At 48.9% G+C, this 6000-nt stretch overlaps 1 pseudogene; it reads left to right on the top strand.

The window, feature by feature from the left end:
* The first annotated feature begins 383 nt into the window (after positions 1–383).
* On the top strand, positions 384–1323 carry LOC140913730 (olfactory receptor 5AR1-like; annotated as a pseudogene).
* Positions 1324–6000: the final 4677 nt, after the last annotated feature.

Below are 6000 nucleotides of genomic sequence, written 5' to 3' on the forward strand. Positions count from 1 at the left end.
GTAGAAAGATTGATACTGCTTTACTCTCACCTCTTCTTCCGCTAACAAATAATCTCATCAGACTGGGATGATTTTCACTCTGATTCTCTCACAGCAGAGTCACTACTTGCTGCTCGGATTAGTGAACAGGAGTGTTTGTGTGGGGGGCATGATTAACCTGCGGGTCATTGTGTTTGCACAGCGTGTGCATTTTATCGAACACCAGGAATGACCAGCTGTGAACATCTGGCTCTGTGGATAAGCCCTTCCCGGAGCGGGTACTGATGTCCATTGAGAAACTGATCTCCACTTATCTTCACTTACTGCATTACAGAGAAGGGAGAGGTTTTCTGCACCACCATCTGCCCATATTTCTGTAGCAGCCTGATCTCTGTTGAGAGGAGATGGAAGAGGGAAATCACGCGGAGGTGACTGAGTTCATTCTCTCCGGACTGACAGAACGTCCGGAGCTACAGGTCCTCCTGTTTGGGCTTTTCCTACTGATTTATGGGGTCACCCTAGTGGGGAATGGGGGGATGATCTTGTTAATCACAACTGACCCCCGACTGCACACCCCCATGTACTTTTTCCCCAGTAATTTGTCTTTCTGTGACCTCTGCCTTTCCTCAACAATTTCCCCTCAGATGCTGCTCAATTTCTTAGCCGAGAGGAAAAACATTTCTTTCACTGCCTGCGCTGTCCAAATGTCTCTCTCTATCGCCTTTGTAGATTCTCAGGGTTATTTGCTGGCTGTGATGGTGTATGACCGTTATGTGGCCATCTCTAATCCACTGCTCTATACAGTCACCATGTCCAGGCAGCTTTGTAAACAACTGGTGGCTGGGGTGTACGCTCTGGGGGTTTTGGATTCAACGATATTCACGTGTTTTACATTTTGGCTGTCATTCTGCAGCTCCAACATCATCAATCATTTCTTCTGTGACATCCCCCCACTGTTGGCGCTCTCCTGTTCTCAAACCCGCATCAGTGAGAATATGATGTTTACTTTCGCGTGCTGCATTATAATGAGCAGCTTTATTCCTGTCCTCCTCTCCTATGTCTATAGTCATCTCCGCCATCCTACAGATCCGCTCAGCCGAGGGCCGGTGCAAAGCCTTCTCCACCTGCACTTTTCACTTGACCACTGTGGCCCTGTATTTTGTTACCCTCTTCTTCATGTATTTACGTCCCACCTCCAGCTATTCCATGGACATGTACAAAATAGTCTCCGTGTTTTACTCGCTGGTTATTCCCATGTTGAACCCCCTCATCTACAGCCTGAAGAACACGGAGGTGAAGGACGCCCTGAGAAAAGCAATGAATAAACTCTTTACCAATTCTTGAATTTGTTTACCTCTGTACTGGTTTAGTGATGGGGAGTGGAATCAGGTGAATTCAATTCCCAGCCCATTGCAATGTAATTTCACAGAGCTCATGGTAGTATTGTTCATTCTTGTATTATTATCATTATTAATTTGTTAGTATGCCAACAAGGTCTGCAGGCCCCAACTGAGATCAGTGGACAAAACCTGGGGAAGACTCACAGGGCAAGAAAAAGAGAATGATTTTATAAGCTGGTGTCCAGGGGCATCCACCTAGAAGGAGAGATGTTCAACTTCACGTCTCAGGACATCGGATGTCAGTTCCAAAGGGGTTTCTGTGACCGAACCTTTCACACAGAGGTAAGGAATAAAATTGCAAAACAATATGTGGGGAGGGGTGGAAGTGGGGGGTAGGAAAGCACAAGAACCAAAGGACTTCAATTGCACAAAGGGCAGTTTAGGTTGCACATAAGGAAATACATCCCAACAGTGAGGGTGGCTAATCACTGGTATAATTTGCCCAGTAAGGTTGTGGAATTGCCACCATTGGAGATTTTTAAGAGCAGGTTAGACAAACACCTGTCAGGGATGGTCTAGATAATACTCAGTCGTGCTGTGAGTGCAGGGGAGGGGAATAGATGACCTCTCGAGGTCCTTTCCAGTCCCATTATTCCATGATTTCACAAGGAGCCCTGCACTGGGAGGAGGGGGGACGCCAGCCTGAGCACTGGCAGGGCAAGGGACACGCATCCGTCTCCACTTGACATTCAGCTCCACTGTGCCCCCCACCACATGCACACACACATAGTGTCCTCTGCACACCAAACACACACACACACACACAGAGTGCCCACTACACACACACAGCCTGACACTGAGCTCAATCAGAATGCAGAATAATCTCTACTGGGAATCAGGGACAGCTGGAATATTTCCAACTCGCCTGAACAAAAAGAACTGAAGCTGGGATGATTTAGTTGGGGATTGGTCCTGCTTTGAGCACAGGGTTGGACTAGATGACCTCCTGAGGTCCCTTCCAACCCTGATATTCTATGGTTCTACGATTCTATTCTAAGATTCTGCTGCCCTGGCAGGGAGATAGGACTAGATTTCCCAACTGGTCTTTGACATCAACAGCTTTTCTGAGGCCTGGTTTATGCTTAGAAATAGATCAACAGACTCCATCACACAGGGCGGGGAAACTTTTCACACCCTGTGCGAGGCACTTAGCTTGTATGGACCCTCAGTGTAATTTTTCCATTGACCTAGCTACTGCCTCTCGGAGACGTGGATTAACTACATCGAAGGAAAAACCCTTCCATGAATGTGGAAAGCATCTACACTATGATGCTGCTGCACACCATAGCTGAGTCAATGTAATGGCTTTAGTATAGACATTCCCTGAATCAATGGGGAAGTTTCCCCCCTTCCTATTAAACCTATTTTTCTCTCCTTTTACAGTTACTCTTCTCCCTCCCTTGGTAAAGCTCTTTCCTTCTTTTGTTAAGTAAATATGTTCAGAAATGTTGAAATTTATCCTCTAAGGGTATGTCTACACTACAAAATTAAGTCAAATTTATAGAAGTCGGTTTTGTAGAAAGCGGTTTTATACAGTTGATTGTGTGTGTCCCCACACAAGTGCTCTAAGTGCATGTAGTCGACGGAGTGTGTCCACAGTACTGAGGCAACCGTCAACTTCCGGAGCGTTGCACTGTGGGTAGCTATCCCACAGTTCCCGCAGTCTCCGCCACCCATCTGAATTCTGGGTAGAAATCCCAGTGCCTGATGGGACTAAAACATTGTCAAGGGTGGTTCTCGGTACATATCGTCAGGCTCCTGTTCCCTCCCTCCCTCTGTGAAAGCAAGGGCAGACAATCGTTTTGCGCCTTTTTTCTTGAGTTACCTGTGCAGACGCCATACCACGGCAAGCATGGAGCCCGCTCAGCTAACCATCACCGTATGTCTCCTGGGTGCTGGCAGACGTGGTACTGCATTGCTACACAGCAGCAGTTAATTGCCTTTTGGCAGCAGACAGTGCAGTATGACTGGTAGACGTCATCAACGTAGTCCTGGGTGCTCTTTTAATTGGGTGCCTGGGCAAACATGGGAGTGATTCAGCCAGGTCATTTCCCTTTTAAGTTTCGTCTCGTGGCGATTCAGTCCTACAGGCAGTGCACTGTCTTTTAACCTCCAGTCAGCAGAAGATGATGGCTAGTCGTCATACTGCACTGTCTTCTGCCGAGCACCAAGGAGAATATGACGGTTAGCGGTCGTACTGCACAGTCTCCTGCCAGCAAGATGTATAAAGATAGATGAAGTGGCTCAAAACAAGAAATAGACCAGATTTGTTTTGTATTCATTTTCTCCTCCCTCCCTCCTTCCCTCTGTGAAATCAATAGCCTGCCAAACCCAGTTTTGAGTACTATCCTTGAGGTTGTTTAGTTCTATCCTTGAGGGGGCAATTCAGTTTCTCGCTAAGCCACCCCCTTTGTTGATTTTAATTCTCTGTAAGCCAACCCTGTAAGCCATGCCGTCAGACACCCCTCCATCCATCAGCGCAATGGCAGACAATCGTTCCACGCCTTTTTTCTGTGCAGACGCCATACCACGGCAAGCATGGAGCCCGCTCAGATCACTTCAGCAATTAGGAGCACATTAAACACCACACGCATTATCCAGCAGTATATGCAGCACCAGAACCTGGCAAAGCGATACCAGGCGAGTAGGTGACGTCAGCGTGGTAACGTGAATGATGAGGACATGGACACAGACTTCTCTCAAAGCAGAGGCCCTGGCAATGTGGGCATCGTGGTGCTAATGGGGCAGGTTCGTGCGGTGGAATGCCGATTCCGGGCTCAGGATACAAGCACAGACTGGTGGGACCGCATAGTGTTGCAGGTCTGGGACGATTCCCAGTGGTTGTGAAACGTTCACATGCGTAAGGGCACTTTCATGGAACGTTGTGACTTTGCTTTCCCCTGCCCTGAGGCGCAAGAATACCAAGATGAGAGCAGCCCTCACAGTTGAGAAGCGAGTGGCGATAGCCCTGTGGAAGCTTGCAACGCCAGACAGCTACCGGTCAGTTGGGAATCAATTTGGAGTGAGCAAATCTACTGTGGGGGCTGCTGTGATGCAAGTAGCCAACACGATCAAAGATCTGCTGATATCAAGGGTAGGGACCCTGGGAAATGTGCAGGTCATAGTGGATGGCTTTGCTGCAATGGGATTCCCTAACTGTGGTGGGGCCATAGACGGAACCCATATCCCTATCTTGGTACCGGAGCACCAAGCCGCCGAGTACATAAACCGCAAGGGGTACTTTTCAGTAGTGCTGCAAGCTCTGGTGGATCACAAGGGACGTTTCACCAACATCAACGTGGGATGGCCGGGAAAGGTACATGGCACTCACATCTTCAGGAACTCTGGTCTGTTTCAAAAGCTGCAAGAAGGGACTTTATTCCCAGACCAGAAAATAACCATTGGGGATGTTGAAATGCCTATATGTATCCTTGGGGACCCAGCCTACCCCTTAATGCCATGGCTCATGAAGCCGTACACAGGCAGCCTGGACAGTAGTCAGGAGCTGTTCAACTACAGGCTGAGCAAGTGCAGAATGGTGGTAGAATGTGCATTTGGACGTTTAAAGGCGCGCTGGTGCAGTTTACTGACTCGCTTAGACATCAGCGAAACCAATATTTCCACTGTTATTACTGCTTGCTGTGCGCTCCACAATATCTGTGAGAGTAAGGGGGAGACGTTTATGGCGGGGTGGGAGGTTGAGGCAAATCGCCTGGCTGCTGGTTATGCGCAGCCAGACACCAGGGTGGTTAGAAGAGCACAGGAGGGCGCGGTACGCATCAGAGAACCTTTGAAAACCAATTTCATGACTGGACAGGCTACGGTGTGAAAGTTCTGTTTGTTTCTCCATGATGAAACCCACCGCCCCTTGGTTCACTCTACTTCCCTGTAAGCTAACCACCCTCCCCTCCTCCCTTCAATCACTGTTTGCAGAGGCAATAAAGTCATTGTTGCTTCGCATTCATGCGTTCTTTATTCATTCATCACACAAATAGGGGGATAACTACCAAGGTAGCCCAGGAGGGGTGGTGGAGGAGAGAAGCACCAGGAGGGGTGGTGGAGGAGGGAAGGAAAAGGCCACACAGCACTTTAAAAGTTTAAAACTTTAAAACTTATTGAATGCCAATCTTCTGTTGCTTGGGCAATCCTCTGGGGTGGAGTGGCCGGGAGGCCGGAGACCCCCCACTGCGTTCTTGGGCGTCTGGGTGAGGAGGCTATGGAACTTGGGGAGGAGGGCGGTTGGTGACACAGGGGCTGTAGCAGCGGTCTGTGCTCTTGCTGCCTTTGCTGCAGCTCAGCCATACACTGGAGCATATTGGTTTGATCCTCCAGCAGGCTCAGCATTGAATCCTGCCTCCTCTCATCACGCTGCCGCCACATTTGAGCTTCAGCCCTCTCTTCAGCCCGCCACTTACTCTCTTCAGCCCACCATTTACTCTCTTCAGCCTGCCACCTCTCCTCCCAGTCATATTGTGCTTTCCTGCACTCTCACATTGTCTGCCTCCACGCTGTCATCTGTGCTATGTCAGTGTGGGAGGACACCATGAGCTCAGAGAACATTTAATCACAAGTGCACTTTTTTTGCCTTCTAATCTTCACTACCCTCTGGAAAGGAGAAGAT

Source organism: Lepidochelys kempii, chromosome 6 (genome assembly GCF_965140285.1).
Source record: "Lepidochelys kempii isolate rLepKem1 chromosome 6, rLepKem1.hap1, whole genome shotgun sequence".
Taxonomy (NCBI): domain Eukaryota; kingdom Metazoa; phylum Chordata; order Testudines; family Cheloniidae; genus Lepidochelys; species Lepidochelys kempii.